The sequence below is a fragment of the Capsicum annuum genome, chromosome 7 (assembly GCF_002878395.1).
Source record: "Capsicum annuum cultivar UCD-10X-F1 chromosome 7, UCD10Xv1.1, whole genome shotgun sequence".
In the NCBI taxonomy this organism is placed as follows: domain Eukaryota; kingdom Viridiplantae; phylum Streptophyta; class Magnoliopsida; order Solanales; family Solanaceae; genus Capsicum; species Capsicum annuum.
The window spans coordinates 140,317,501-140,334,857 of NC_061117.1; the positions used below are offsets into that span (position 1 = coordinate 140,317,501).

Here is a 17,357-nt window from a genome sequence, read left to right on the forward strand (position 1 = left end):
TATTTTTTTTTACATATTATTCTTATATTAAATACATACTAACTTGTCACATTCGTAATTTAAAAAATGCAAAAAACTACTTCTATCTTTTAGTATCATTCTTATAATTTTAAACTCAAATACGACATTTTGTGTAATTTTATAATTTATCAAATTATTTTTTCTCATAATTATGCACATCCACAATTTTTTCCAAATACATTATCTAGTTTTCCATTATTTAGAATTATTTATTTTGGTAGTATTTATTTTTATTATTATTTATTATTATTATTTATTATTATTATTTCTACTACTATTTAAATAGTAGCCTGATTAAAATCACTTTGCCTATTTTATTCATCTTCTAACTCAATCTATTCAATGTCTTACAATTTTATCCTAACTGTATTTAGTTCATTACAATTGTAGCCAATTTATGACTAATCTAAAAAAACTCATTCAATTTTATGGTCAAATACTCAATCTTTAGATCTTACCCGTTGATCAAAAAATTGATCCGACGGATGAGATCAAAGATCCCCATCCTTCCGTTTTTAAACTCAATTCCCAAAACTCTAACCCTAATTTCCAAAAATCATCCGTCTCCCCTCTTTCATCTCTCTATCCCTTCTCTCTCTACCTCTCCTTCTCTCTTCCTATCATCATCGACATCCATGGCTATCGTCGGCAACCCTAACGCCGGCAAAGCCTTTTCCCCTTGCTCTCCTATACTCTCTCTCTAAAATCTCTCCTCTCTCGTCCTGCATCAGCCAAACAAGCCACTAAACGCCGCTCTAGTCACTGATATTAGCCGGCAAAGCTGCACCGCTGCTGCTCCACTCTCTCCGCCGATAAGCCAACTCCAACGACGAACCCCAGATCTGCTGCCGCCGAGAATAGTAGCCATAAAATAGCCCCCGCTCTTCCTCTGCCGCTCCGGTGTCTCCCCCACACCGCCAGCTCGCCTCCCGTCAATGCTACCACCGGCGTCGCCACCAGCCACGGCACTGCCTCCCTCCGTTCGTCCTCTCGCCATCTAGGATCCCATCGGAATTAAGGCCGATGAGGTTCCCTTTTGATGAATTTGATTACCCAACGGTTTGATTCCTCATCTCGTTAATTGTATTTTGGTCTCTTTGGTTCGATTTACAGGTTCTTTTTCTTTATTGGATGCAAATGGCCTAAATTAATTTCTTAGATCTAACATTTATGATATGTAACTTTGAGTGTTGATTCAATTCATTTAATGAATTACGTGTCTATTTTTAGACTGTTACGAGAATACTTTTAGGGGTCGTTTGGTTTGAAAACAAGTTATACTGGGATTAGTTATGCTATGCTGGAATAAGTTATGCTGGAATTAGTTGTGCTGGAATAAGTTATGCTGGTATTATTTTTTAGTGGTTGTTTGGTTTGTGGTACTAAAAATAATATATAGTGCATTATTTGTAAAAATATATTGTTTGTTTACAAAAATAACCCTCACTTTAGTTAATTATTTTTATGTTTGTATTTATATGATTTTTGTTTGTATTTATATGGATTTTTTTTCCTATCAAATTAGAAATTCATATGTCTCTTTTACATAACTAGAATATGGCTCTTTTACATAGCTAGAAATTCATATGTCTCTTTTCCCATCAATATATTATTTGTATTTATATATTTTTTTCTCTTTTTCCCATCCGTAACTATGGCCATTGGTCCTCATCTCCTATCTCAACTGGTGTGTTGAGTCCATGATTCAGTATATCCATTTAGTAGATATCAAGAGACTAGCAGTAGCAAGCAGAAGCGGCATAAATTTTACTGCGCTATATATATATATATATATATAAATCTATATCTATAATATATTAAAAGTGTGAAGACCCTTAGAAAAGTGATTTGAATTTTTGCCCTTCATTAAAAGATTTTCCTTTAGATAAAATTGTCTTTTTAATATTTACCTAATAATATTTAATTAATTTTAGGACTTCAACCCCAACTAAAATTGAATTTCCCCCCCCTCCCCCACCTCTTTTTTAGGACTACATATATTATTTTTTTTCAATGAATTCTATTTTGTATTAAATAAAAGAAAAGTAAAAGTCTATCAAAAACTAAAAAGGGTTTTAAAAAATTACTCTTATTTGTGTTAGTTTAGTTTATTTGGAATTTAAAATATTCTATTATTGATAAATAATAATGAAAAAAGTAAAAATCAATCATATTTATATAATTTCTTTATTGAAGAAAAAAGTTTTGAACTTCTATAAATTGAGAATTCTTTTAGAAAAATACAATAATATCTAATATGAACATATGGAATAAGATAAATTTATTTTTGTTCTTAAATGATTCTTTATTATTTGATTTGAATTTTCTTCTTTTTTTTGGTCACCAATATACGTCAAAGAAATATATTTTTATAATATTTAATTTACTTAGATGCATTGATTTTGTACTTTTTATTTTTCCAATTTGTAGGTATCTTGAAGATGAATGATGATTATGATGATATAGAAAATTAATATCAAAATTTTGAGTCATATAAAATATTATGATTATGTTTTCTTTCTCAAACACAAACTGTAATTTAAGGGGTTGTCAATATATTTTACACCTACCTCATTTGTATCTTTGATAGTTACAACTACTATATATCTAATTAAATAAATTCTCTTACTATTTGAATAAATATCGTATTTAGTGTAGCATTTAAATTCATTATAGTGAGGTACACGCGCGAGGCGGGTAAACCTAAACTAGGTTATATATATATATATATGAGAAAGTGGAAAGAAAAGGATTTGGGAGTATTTTTGTCATTTATAATTTTATCCAAGGATAAATTAACTTGGGATAATTTATACCACTAAATATGTGGTATAACTTATCCTGAGATTATTATTAGTCCCGGGATAAGTTATTCCGAGTATTGCCAACCAAACAATGTATAAAAAAGTTTATCCCGGGATAATTTACCCTAGTACCTCACACCAAACGACCCCTTAGACTGCTATGTGCGAAAGTCTCCATTTCTCTTAACACTCAATATGACTACTAACTTTTGCTTGTTCTTGAAAGATGGTTTATTTGGATTATGTATGGACTAACTGATGTTGACAAAATTTAAATTGGTGTTTATGGTAAAATACTGACTATGATGATTTAGCAGATTGATGGAATTGATTTAGCCTGATTGTTTTTGTGATTTGCTAATCAATTTAATATATACAGTAAATATATTTATGGTAAATAGACTTTGAATTGATTCCGTGTAAAGAATATTTTACTTCATTCCCATCTATATGTTACTTAGTACAATTCTTTTTTATGGAAAATTTCAATAGTACTTTACACAGATTATCACTTTTGTTTGGGTAATTACGACATAATTGTGGCAATTAATCGATTTACCGTATTTTATTTAAGGAAGACAACTCCTTAATTGATTGGTAGATTAATATCCTTTGTTTTTATCATCTGTAACCCACTACTATATAAAAAACTATTTCTTTCAATTAACGGACACTTTCAAGTTCGACAACTACTACTACTGTTGCTTTTTGAAATAAAAGATCAGTCATTTTAAAAGGCTATTAGCTACTATAAAGGTTCTTGATTTTCTTGCATATTTCTCTGTTACAAGGGTGTAGTTCTTATTATTCTTATTTCTTCTGTTACTGCTGCTCAATGGTAAGTCCCCGTTGATGCAATTATTTCTTTCCTTCTTGTAATAACTGTTTGTGTTGAAACATGACAATAAAGGCCCATAAAGATATTATTTGATGTTTATTTATTATGCTTTCATGTGTTTCATAGTTTGAGATTATGTGCTCGTATCTAATTTTTCTCCTGTGTGCTTTGGTATGTTGATTATATTTACAGGCACCAGAAAGTGATATTAGGGCACGAAAAGTCATCGGGGTGTTCAATAGATTTATACTAGTTCTATTTAGTTTTATTTTCTTGTTACTCGGTTTGTAATATATTGTAAAACACTATTTGATGTAATAATAATTTTGGAGACTGCTTCGAAGGGCGGAGAATTACGTATTCTATGAACGGTATAGGCACAACTTAGGTTTATGTGCAATACGTGTTACGTGAATCACTTAGATACAGAAAATTAGGATTTATTAATGTACGAATCGTTTAGACACTTAACTATGGTTTATCAATTATCCTTGATAAAACTAAAATCGGCATACCATATTAATTGACATTTAGTATATTAATTTGATATTAGGCATGTTAACGTATTTTAGCATGTTAAGCATATTGACTTGAATCTAAGTATGTTAGTACGAATTTTAGGCACGTTAATACGTAGATCATTCTAACTTGAAATTCTAATGGATTAACACTCATTTCAGCATGTTTTAAGTAATAATTTTTTACACTTTTAGCCTGTCAAATAAGGGTCAAGTAAGTCATTGCATTTTTATCATGCCAATACACTTCAACATGTTAACATGATAGTTTTGACATACTTTCAGCATGTGCTAACATTAAACATGTATTTTTAAACACATTCGGCATGTTAACATTGAATTTCAGCGTATACATTGATGTCTAGCATGCTAAAATACTATTTTTCTAATTTTCAGCATGCTTAACAATATTTTCAGTATGTTTAGTAATATTTCAACATGTTAAAATTAATTTTCAGTATGTTTAATATAATTTTTATCAGGTTTAATACAACTTTCAGCATGTTAACATAATGTTCCTGCACATTAGAATGCACATTAGAATAATTTTTCAGCATGCTAATAATTATCAAATTTCTACATTATTGTAACCACGTTTCTGCATTAGTAAATTGTATTTTTGTCTTAGTAAAACTGTGTTTCTGTGTATTAATGTCAATTACTAGCATGTTTACATTAAATTTTTGCATTATTTGCATAATTATCAGCATATTAAAATGTCAGATTTTAGGCATTCTCAACATGTTAATCACTAGTCTAAGTACATCATTGCATCATGCATTAGTTCATAACACTCAATTCATGAGCACGATTCCTTGACACATTTACCACACTTTAGACATCCTCTTTTAAACACTAGGTAACATTTCATCACATCCACAAAGCACATGTCTTTTTCACATTAAATCTTGTTAAACACTTAAATATCATGTTCATAAGTTTAAACATATAAAAATAAATAATTATTTATCTTCGCATGTTAATCACATTAATTAACGTTAATGAACTAAGAGGCTAACTTGAGACAATTATGTACTACTTGTGGTACTTCGTGTTGCGCGTTTTGAGTCCTAGGCAACATAGTTTTCTTTTCGTCTAGAACACATCCAAAATAGCAAAGTCCAATGCCTCTTGTACGATAGGTAGGATGTTAAGTGTTACTACAACGTTAGTTTTATCCTTGTTATAGAACTCCCTTAGACTTAAAAACCAGCCTAAGTGGGATGGGGCCTAGGTGGGATGGGCTGGGTAGTCATTCAGAAGTGATGATCCCAATGAATAATTGAATATAAGATTAATGACATTGTTAATTGTCTAAGAGTTCGGCCAGTGAGTCAGACGATGATTAAATAAGTTGAGTTCTGATCCGAATGAGACCAAAACATTTCTTTGTTTGATTTGGACGATTTTTTTTAGTCTTTTTATTTACTTTACATGTTTATTTGGGGTAATTAGTTATTACATAAGCAGTCCCCATTATTATAATTGTTTTTCTTCTTTCTTCTTGCTTGTCTTGTTTATATATTTTAGCACTTAGACAATTAATAGCTAAAATAAATATTTGTTAATTGCTTTATCACTTAGCTAAACGTTATATTATTAAGAAAATAAGAGACTTTATTTGATCACATAAAATCCCCACATAATGTACGAATTTATCCAGGAAACACCTTTGTGGACCCATAAAGGTGCCTAACACCTTCCTTTTGAGGTAATTTGAAACCTTACCCGAACTCTGGTGAACTAAGACTAAACAACAAAATAGGTTCGTAGTAGCCTAGATCGGTACCCCAACACACCTTAATACGTTAGGTGGAGACTCTTCACACTCTACCTTTAAACAATTTCAAAAAGAGTTTGTCGCGTTGAATCCCACTGTCCGTGAGGAAAATGGGGCGCGATATAATGGCAACTCCATTGGGGATATTAGGTTCTAACCATTATGAATTTGTGCCTTATGTGAGATTCTCTCTATATGTTTTTATGTTTTTTTAATAATGTTTTAATAATGTTTGCCTTTGATGTTTAATAATGTTTGCCTTTGACTTCGTGATTTAATTTCTCTATGTTATCCTTTTATTGTTTATTTACATCATGATTTATGAGTCTTTTCTCCTTTTTCCCTTTTATGTGTATTTCAAGTCTCCATGCCTATCCTTTTATCCTTTACCTCTTTTATTAATTATGTATTATCATGTTATTTATTTGTATATTGCTTAGCATGTTATTTTTCTATTTTCTACGTGTTACTGCTTTATATATAACTGTTATTCCGCTTATACTTTTATCCACTTGGAATCTATTTTATTTTTGTTTTATCAAAGGTTGTATAGTTGCATAGACGTTCTTTCCTAAAACATCCTTCAGGAAATGCCTTATGGATCGGTCGATCAGTGGTACATTGACGGCCACAAGCTTTCCTACTCTCGAGTTGTCCACTCAAGGGAACTATGTTATAAACCCACTCTTGTCCTTTAGGTCATGGCTACATATTTCTTTCATTAAGGAATATGTGTTCCATCCAACGTATGATGCCATGGCATCCTTGACGCGTTGAATATTAGTCTCATTCAAAGTCCAAAGAGGTTCTCGGCCCCATAAGGACGCATAATATTATTTGATATGTGTTGCATTTCTTGTCTGTTTTTGATAGTTTGACCTATCTTTTTGCTTTTGTTCTTGCCGTATTCACTCCTTACATTAGTTCCCCTCACTTTGGAGCTCATTACTCTTAAAGTTCCTATTATGTTAGGACCCTACAATACACTCTTAGGGCCTATTAAGTACTTTCTTTTATTTTTATCCTCCTAACTCATCCATTAGTATATTAATCATTCCTAGGGTCAACTCTTACTAGGATAAGGTGATTCCTGACCCGTCTACAATCTCTTAGTACAAATTTTCATTTTAGGATAGTTTCCTGTTAACGCTTTCAAGGCTTACATACTATTAACGCTTTCAAGGCTTACATACTATGTCCCACATGATCCTTTTGATGGTATCGTACTCATGTCGTACTTTAGCTGTCAGAACCTCTTAGTTACAAGGCTTTCATAACTTCTATTCACTTTGAATGAGCATAATTCATTATTTTCAAATGAGTAGAACATTCGTTCTGGACTCCCGTGCGTACTTTTTGTTCCTAATTATAAATCCTTTCCTCTAAGGTGGACTAGAGTTGAACATCAGAAATGGCCCGTCAAGTAATGTTCATCAATCTTGTCAATAGTGAAGCTGAGCATGAAAGATCGAGGTTGCATCAAAATAGAGTCATTTTGAGCGCCAGGAGGTTAGAAAGAAGAACGAAGCTAATTAGGGGGATAATGACTGATATTTGAGGTTCGATTGAGATGCCACCAAGTTTTCCAGAGTCGCTATCTGAAGCAGACTTCAACCCTCCAATCCACACCATGGAGCCTCCTATATTGACAACTTCACCTATACCTAATTATGATACACCTATGTCCCTAAGTCAGTTTTCAAATGCATTGCTAAAAGCACTTACTGAGTTCACAAATGTGAATGAGAACAATGAGAAGGAAGGACAGTTCCCTAACTATGATGCAGAATCATCTCAACAGACTAAAATGAATAAGTCATCCAAATCAAGGAAAGAAGACAAGGAGAGAATCGAGGGCTTGAACTTTCCATTATATGATGGGTTGGGGAACCCTCACTCCCATTTGAAAGAGTACCTTGATAAGCTATCCGTTCTAGGACAAAGTGATAGCCTGAAGACAAAACTCTTTGTTAGTTCACTTAAGGGCCTAGCATTTATGTGGTATGCCGAAAATGATACTGGTAAATGGGTTTCTTGGGATCATTTGGCAACTGACTTTGTTAGGTGATTTGACAATAAGCTAAAAAGGAAGCTCGCAGTTGAGGCAAATTTGGATAATACACAATCCAACAATATGGGAAAGACAATCATCGAAGAGGCATTCAAACCTCAAGTAAGGGTACCCCAACATCAACCAATATGGTACCCAACTCCAGAAATCATTCTAGCACCCAATTATGCCCAAGCCTACTATCCCCAATCCTTCACAAAATATCCTCCTCAAACTGTTTGGTACCCGTATCCATCTGTTGCTTTAAAATCAAACTACATTCCAATTTCTTATCAAATCCTACCCACAAATCACTAATCCAGCCACTAGCTTATCCACCAAACCTCAACATGAGCTTCAAAAAAATTCACTTAAACAATACACTCCTCTAGGTGAACCTATAGAACAAGTGTATGAACAACTCAAGAAGGCGGGCTACCTCAAGCCCATTGCTGCTGTACCTTGTAATCCTAAGTCTTGACGGTACCATCCTGACAAAATTTGCACCTATCACTCTGGGATGAGAGGACATCCTACCAAGGCGTTCTTTGCTTTGAAGAACATGGTCCAGAAGTTGATTGACGCCAAAGTGATAAACGTGACAGGGTCAACTTCTGATGTTGCTTGATTTTTGACATTTGACTGAAACTTGCTGACATTGGTGAAGAAGATATCATGTTGATTCTCTACTCCAAATTCCCAAACATTTGAAATTCCCTCATATTGTACAATTTGCAATTTCCTTTTATGTTTTCCTTGCTTATGTAATTTGAACTACGATCGACCTGATTCCCCTGTGGATACGTAGGCACTCATTAAGTGAGTTCGGTTTTACCATAGTAAAATTTTCTTTTCCCCTTCTTTATCATTTTCCTGTACGAAGTTGGATGAATCGAAAATATGATGTGAATAAATCAATCTGATGTTCAACAAAAGTCGACTTTGTTCTTTCCCTATATTTTTATCTTCTTTACAATTGCAATTGCAAATTCGACATCACGTTACATCACTGTCTTTTTTCGTGCATTTGGAGCTCAAATCTTTACTTCAAGGCCAATTATTAAGTCCTAGCCTTCATCCTAGGATGCATTTGTTTTATGTTTATTATGTTTTAAACTTATATGTGCTATGTGATAACTTTCATTTGTGCTTGTTCATTTTATTTTAAGGTTGTCTAGCATTTGAACATCAAACTCAAATGACAATCTGCAAAATGACAAATACGCTCAACATCCAAAAAGTTTTTAGTCCTCCTTCCCACAAAATACGTTGGACCTGATTTTCATTTGGATATGTAGGCAGTCCACTTTGGGTTCAGTCTTAATCTAATAAAACATTTTCTTTCCCTTTCTTTCAATTACACTTCTAAAATATAGGGCTAGTAAGCCCAACTCCTGAGCAAATTAAGGGTAGATTAAGGCTACGATATTCAAATGTAGGATAACCATTTCTCTTGAACTAATGTTTTCTTTGAGTGATACAGGAACATAATGTTCCACCCATTATAGAACATTTTATTAGCATGTTTATTCTTTCCCTATATGTTTCTTTTACCTTACTAACTTGATTTTTTTTTAATTTTTTTTCATTATTTAGTTTTTCTCCTACACCCCAAGGATTGATTCGTGCATTCTCTTGCCCATTACACCAACTGAAAAAAGGCTCGCTCTCCTTCGCTTAAGGATCAGTCATCAAGACAAAGAAATGGGTGATAACAACAAAACTAGAAATGAGCATGGTGAGATGATCGTACAAATAGAACAACGAATTCTTCAACTACAAGGGGAATTGTCACAAGCCCGTAACTTGTCTAATTTACCCCTTTCTTTGAATGCTCCTCTCGAACCACAAGTTGAGGGTAACACTATTGTCAAATCTAATGCTACATTCATAAGCTATCCCTTACCACCACTTCTTGATTTCACAACCCCCAAATAATTCAAGCCACATATACATGCTCCCTAAACATAACTCACATCCACATTCTTGTCTATCACAATGTCATGCATATCCAACTCCACTAAATCATCAAACAATATCATATGCCCATAATACACCACCAACGTTTACCATAACTATTCCTCATCAAAACAACCATACTTTAGATCTAAGTTATGTCAAAACGACCCCATTTACCCACCATCAATATAAATCCAAACCTCCAGCAAATGCTGCTCTTATGTAATTCGTGGTTGAAAGATTGGAACAACTTGAAGGCAATAAGGGGTTGAACGGGCTAAGTTATGAGGATTTGTCCATATACCCTGATGTTGAACTGTCAGAGGGGTACAAACCTCCTAGATTTGAATTGTACAATAGGACTGGAGATCCAAAAGTCCACTTGAAATTATACTGCGACAAGTTGGCAGGAGTCGGTAAAAATGAACAAATTCTTATGAAGTTATTCATGAGGAGCCTCACTGGAGATGCATTATCATGGTATGTCGCACAAGATGCAACAAAATGGTCAAAATAGACCGACATGGCCTCTGATTTCAAAGAAAGATTTGGGTTCAATGTTAAGCATTCGCCTGATTGGTTCTATATTCAGAAGTTAAAGAAGAAACCTACAGAATTATTTTGAGAATATGGAATGAGATGGATACATGAAGCTTTTAAAGTGTGCTCTTTTTTAGATAAAAATCAAAAGAAGGTATTCTTCATTCACGCCCAAAAGCCATATTATTATGAAAGGATGATGCTTATAGATGATCTTAAGCTCATCGGAATCATCAAGTTGGGAGAGAGAATTGAGGAAGGTATCAAAACTAGCATTATAATGAATTTGGAAGCACTACAAGTGATTAAGACTTCACAAGCTGATGAGAACAACAAAATGAAGGAAGTAAATGCTGTCTTGACTATGCAAAATCCTAAAAACCAAACACCACTTCCTCCACTTCAATACCAAACACCCATATATCAAGCACCTTCATTCTCCACAATGACATATAATTACCCCATACTATCTTATAATCCTACCAACTATCTTGTAAAACCTGTGCACTTTTAAATTCCTCCAACTACTTCCCAATAACCATTAGCTTATCAAAATCCACCAACAACTCAACGAATCAATCAATTCATCAAACCTCAAGCCAAGCATCCAAAAAATCATTCAAGATAGTACACTCATTTGGCTGAGCCTCTAAACCATCTTTATGAGCGATTAAGGGTTGGTGGCTACATTACTCTAATTTCTGCAATTGTAATGAATACATGTGCAAAATAGATTAATCATTCCAAAGTTTGTGCTTATCATTCTATGATGACAGGCCACACCACTGAGGAATTTCGTTCTTTAAAAGAGAAAATTGAAGCACTGATCGATACCAAGGTGATAAATGTGATGAAGTCGTATCTTGATGTTGATTAAGCATGATTGGCATTAATGAAGGGATATCACGGTGTTTCATCATTCTAGGCTCTCAAGCACGTGATTTACTATAATCTTTACATATGCTTGGAACAATATGAATTTCTCCTATGTAATTTTGAACTACGTTTGACATGATTCCCATTTAAGAGGGATACGTAGGCGCTCTTGTGGAGTTCGGTCTTATCATAATAAATTTTTCATATTTTCATGAAGTGTGTGAATGGGGCAAAATTTTTTAAGGGAGTTAAAAATTTCCATGATTCTATAAGTTTAAGATGGACCAGACATGTAACTGGGCAGAATTTTTGAGAGAGTCTCAAAAAATTCTATCAAGAAGCATTTTACAAATTCAAGGCTACCAAGGTTAATGCCATGAACTGGGGCAAAAAATTTTGAGGAATCCTTAAAAATTTCATCAAGGATTTTATCTCAAGAAAGTGATATAAATACAATGGATTCAGGACCTGAATAAAGGAGCTGGCAGAGACACGAATCAATCTTTCCCCTTTTTAAAACTAACATTTTTTCTTTGAGTGCAAGAATAGAGTGACGAGTACAAATCTTCAGTTTGCTATACACTATCAGAAGACATAAGGTTAAGTATTATCATTCTATATTCTGAGTAGGTTAAGCACTACCCTCTTGAGAGAAACTGATTGAGGCAAAGCATTGTCCTTGAAGGTTAGTTGGGTTAAGCATTATCCTCTCTCGAGAAATTATTCGAACTAAGCATTGTTTTAAAAATTCAATGGAGTTAAGCACTAATCTATCAAAAAAAAAATCTCTGAGGCTAAGCATTGTCCTTGAAAAGTTGAGTGGGTTAAGCATTTCAAGAAACTGACTAAGGCTAAGCATTGTCCTTGAAAGTTAGTTGGGTTAACCACTACCCTCTCTCAAGAAATCATCCGAACTAAGCATTGTTTTGAAAACTAGATGGAGTTAAGAACTACTCTATCGAAAACTCTCTAAGGCTAAGCATTGTCCTTTGAAATTTAAGTGGGTTAAGCACTACCCTCTTTCGAGAAACTGACCAAGGCTAAGCATTGTCCTTGAAAGTTAGTTGGATTAAGCACTACCCTCTCTCGAGAAATCATCCGAGCTAAGCATTATTTCAAAAACTCGATGGAGTTAAGCACTACTCTATCAAAAACTCTCTAAGGCTAAGCATTATCCTTAGAAAGTTAAGTACTACCATCTTTTGAGAAACTGACCTAGGCTAAGCATCATCCTTGAAAGTTTGTTGGGTTAAGCACTACCCTCTCTTGAGAAATTGTCCGAAACTAAGCATTGTTTTGGAAACTCGATAGAGTTAAGAAATATTCTATCAAAAACTCTCTAAGGCTAAGCATTGTCCTTAGAAAGTTAAGTGGGTTAAGCACTACTCTTTTTCGAGAAAATGACTGAGGCTAAGCATCATCCTTGAAATTTAGTTGGGTTAAGCACTACCCTCTCTCGAGAAATTATCCAAAGCTAAGCATTGTTTTGGAAGTTTGGTGGAGTTAAGCACGACTCTATTAAGAACTCTTTGAGCCTAACCATCATCCTTGGAAAGTTAATTAGGTTAAGCACTACCCTCTCTCGAGAAACTAACTAAGGCTAAGCACTGTCCTTGAAAGTTGGTTGATTTAAACACCACCCTCTCTCGAGAAACCATCTAAAGCCAAGCATTGTTTCAGAAATTCAAGAGACTAAGCATTGTCCTCAGAAAGTCGATTGGGTTACTAAAAACAAATATTGTTTTCTACTACTGAACTTTCTATGCACAACTGCCTCGGCGTTATTAAATGCTACTGCTTTACTGGATATGGCATGGATTAAGCACAATCTCTTCAAATCTACATGAACAAAGCATCGCTCTCTCATGATAGATACGTTTTCTTATCTCTTCTTATCATAATTGTTATGGTTGTTTCCACTACATTGTTCATTCTTCTATACATACATATCCGTGCTAATCATTTTTTCCAATTAAGCTAAAATGGAAGGACTAACAGGTACAAATTATCCCATAATGAGAAGCCAAATAGCTGATCACACGATTCCATAATACCTCAAGAAGCTCAAAAAATTGATCCCAAGATGAGAAGTCAAATAACTGATCCCGCGATTCCATAATACAACAAATATGCTTAATTTATTTCCACATTCATTTTATGTTTATTAATTGTTTATTTCTTACATGTCTAGCCCTAGTTATCAAGTGTATCGTGAAGTATGCATGTGACGGAGAAGGAATAACAAACAGAGACAATTTTTGTTTCAATTTTTAGGAATATTATCTCATCTATTCATTCGTCGCCTCACCTACCTCAACATTTTCAAACTTCTCCATACGTTATCAACCTATTCCTTATTGTCTCACTAACCCATGATACCGTTGTTGATTCCACTATTCTTTATCATTAACATTCTTTAGGAATATTGGTCATTCCTAAATCTAGAACTATAATTGGCCTGATATCGTAAAACTAGAGGTATGTAGCCGACTTAAGACCAAAGTCTCGGCCACACTATTTTTAAATACCTCCAATTGCTTTCTTCCTAACAAACTGTCATCTCGGTCGAATAAAACTGGCTACTACGTCAACTTTCGTTGTTTGACAATTCTTGTATCATTCTCAAACAACGAAGGGGCAACTGTTGACACCCAATTTTGACCTCCCAATATCATTTTTAGGATACTATTTTTATCAAAATTAATTAATATTAATTATTAATATTTTTTTACATATTATTCTTATATTAAATACAGACTAACATGTCACATTCATAATTTAAAAAATGCACAAAACTACTTCTATATTTTAGTATCATTCTTATAATTTTAAACATAAATGCGGCATTTTATGTAATTTTATAATTTATTAAATTATTTTTTCACATAATTATGCACATCCACAATTTTTTGCAAATACATTATCTAGTTTTTCATTATTTAGAATTATTTATTTTGTTGGTATTTATTATTATTATTATTATTATTTATTATTATTACTCCTACTACTATTTTAATAGTAGCCTGATTAAAATCACTTTGCCTATTTTATTTATCTTCTAACTAAATCTATTCAATTTCTTACAATTTTAGCCTAGTTGTATTTAGTTCATTACAATTGTAGCCAATTTATGACTAATCTAGAAAAACTCATTCAATTTTGTGGTCAAATACTCAGTCTTTAGATCTCACTCGTCGATAAAAAAACTGATCCGACGGATGAGATCAAAGATCCCCGTCCTTTACTTTTTAAACTCAATTCCCAAAACCCTAACCCTAGTTTCCAAAAATCATCCGCCTCCCCCCTTCATCTCTCTATCCTTTCTCTCTCTACCTTCCCTTCTCTCTTCTCATCATCATCAACATCCATGGCTACCGCCAGCAACCCTAACACCGGCAAAGCCCTTTCCCCTTGCTCTCCTCTACTCTCTCTCTAAAATCCCTCCCCTCTCGTCCTTCACCAGAGAAACCAACCACTAAACGCCGCTCAATTCACTAATATCAGCAGGTAAAGCGGCACCACCGCTGCTCTACTCTCTCCGCCGGCAAGCCAACACCAACGACGGACCCCCATATCTGCTACCGCCAATAACAGCAGCCGTAAACCAGCCCCCGCTCTTCCTCTATCGCTCCGATGTCTCCCCCACATTGCTAGCTCACCTCCCATCAATACCACCACCGGCGCAGCTACTAGCCACACTATTGCCTCCCTTCATTCGTCCTCTCACCAGCTAGGTTCTCATCAAAATTAAGGCCGATGAGGTTCCCTTTTAATGAATTTGATTACCCTAAAGTTTCATTCCTCGTCTTGTTAATTGCATGTTGGTCTCTTTGGTTTGATTTACAGGCTCTTTTTCTTCTTTTGTGTGCAAAAGGCCTAAATTAATTTCTTAGATCTAACGTTTATGATATCTAACTTTGAGTGTTGATTCAATTCATTTGATGAATTACGTGTCTATTTTTAGACTATTACGAGAATAATTTTAGACTGCTATGTGCGAAAGTTTCCAATTCTTTTGACACTCAATATGACTACTGACTTTTGCTTGTTCTTGAAAGATGGATTACTTGGATTATGTATGGACTAATTGATGTTGACAAAATTTGAATTGGTGTTTATGGTAAAATACTGACTATGATGATTTAGTAGATTGATTTAGCCTGATTGATTTTGTGATTAGTTGCCTTGTGATTTCTCAATCAATTTAATATATACGGTAAACACTAATGTTAACACGTATTTCTGTTATTAGTATCTTTCCCAATCACCTATTTATGGTAAATCGACTTTGAATTGATTCTGTGTAAAGAATATTTTACTTCATTCCCATCTATATGTTACTTAATACAACGCTTTTTTATGGAATATCCCAATAGTACTTTACACAGATTATCACTTTTGTTTTGGTAATTACGACATGATTGTGACAATTAATTGATTTACCTTATTTTATTTAAGAAAGACAACTCCTTAATTGATTGGGTGATTAATATCCTTTCTTTTTATCATCTATTCCCCACTACTATATAAACAACTATTCTTTTCTATTAGTGGACACTCTAAAGTTTGACAACTACTACTACTACTACTTTCTGAAACAAAAGATCAATCATTTTAAAAGGCCATTAGCTACTCTAAAGGTTTTTGATTTTCTTGCATATTTCTCTATTACAAGGGCGTGGTTCTTATTATTCTTATTTCCTGTGTTACTGCTGCTCACTGGTAAGTCCCTGTTGATGCAATTATTTCTTTCCTTCTTGTAATAACTGTTTGTGTTGAAATATGACAATAACGTCCTATTAAGATATTATTCGATGCTTGTTTATTATGCTTGCATGTGTTTCATCGTTTGAGATTATGTGCTCATATCTAGTTTTCCTCCTGTGTGCTTTGGTATGTTTATTGTATTTACAGGCACCAAAAAGTGATATTAGGGCACCAAAAATTGTCGGGGAGTTCAATAGATTTGTACTAGTTCTATTTAGTTTTATTTTCAAGTTACTCGGTTTGTAATATTTTGCAAAACACTATTTGGGTAATAATAATTTTAGAGACTGCTTTGGGCGTCGGGAAATTATGTGCTCTATGAACGGTATAGGCACAACTTAGGTTTATGTGCAATACGTGTTACGTGAATCACTTAGATATAGAAAATTAGTATTGATTAACGTACGAATCGTTTAGACACTTAAATATGATTTATCAATTATCCTTGGTATAACTAAAATAGGCATACCATATCAATTGACATTGAGCATATTAATTTGACATTAGGAATGTTAATGTATTTTAGCATGTTAAGCATATTGACTTGAATCTAAGTATGTTAGTACGAATTTTGCGCACATTAATACGTAGAGCATCCTAACTTGAAATTCCCATGCATTAACATATTTTCTACACTTTTAGCCTATCAAATAAGGGTCAAGTAAGTAATTGCATTTTTAGCATGCCAATACACTTCAACATGTAAACATGATAGTTTTGACATACTTTCAGCATGTGTAAACATTAGACATGTATTTTTAAACGCATTCAGCTTGTTAACATTGAATTTCAGCATATACATTGATGTCCAGCTTGTTAAAATACTACTTTTCTAATTTTTAGCATGCTTAACAATATTTTCAGCATGTTTAGTAATATTTCAACATGTTAAATTCCTGCACATTAGAATAATTTTTCAGCATGCCAATAATTGTCAAATTTCTGCATTATTGTAACCGTGTTTCTACATTAGTAAACTGTATTTTTGTCTTAATAAAACTGTGTTTCTGCGTATTAATATCAATTACCAGCATGTTTACATTAAAATTTTGCATTATTTGCATAATTATCAGCAAGTTAAAATATAAGATTTTAGGCATTCTCAACATGTTAAACACTAGTTTAAGTACATTACTGCATCATGCATTAGTTCATAACACTCAATTCATGAGCACGATTCCTTGATACATTTACCACACTTTAG

The 17,357-nt window shown here is 33.5% G+C and overlaps 1 long non-coding RNA gene across 1 annotated transcript; it reads left to right on the forward strand.

Annotated features, from left to right (window-relative positions):
• The first annotated feature begins 514 nt into the window (after positions 1–514).
• LOC107877846 lies at positions 515–4,006 on the forward strand. The gene is made up of 2 exons (XR_001676577.2): positions 515–1,080; positions 3,856–4,006. It is a non-coding gene; the product is annotated as an uncharacterized LOC107877846 (long non-coding RNA).
• The last annotated feature ends 13,351 nt before the right edge of the window (positions 4,007–17,357 follow it).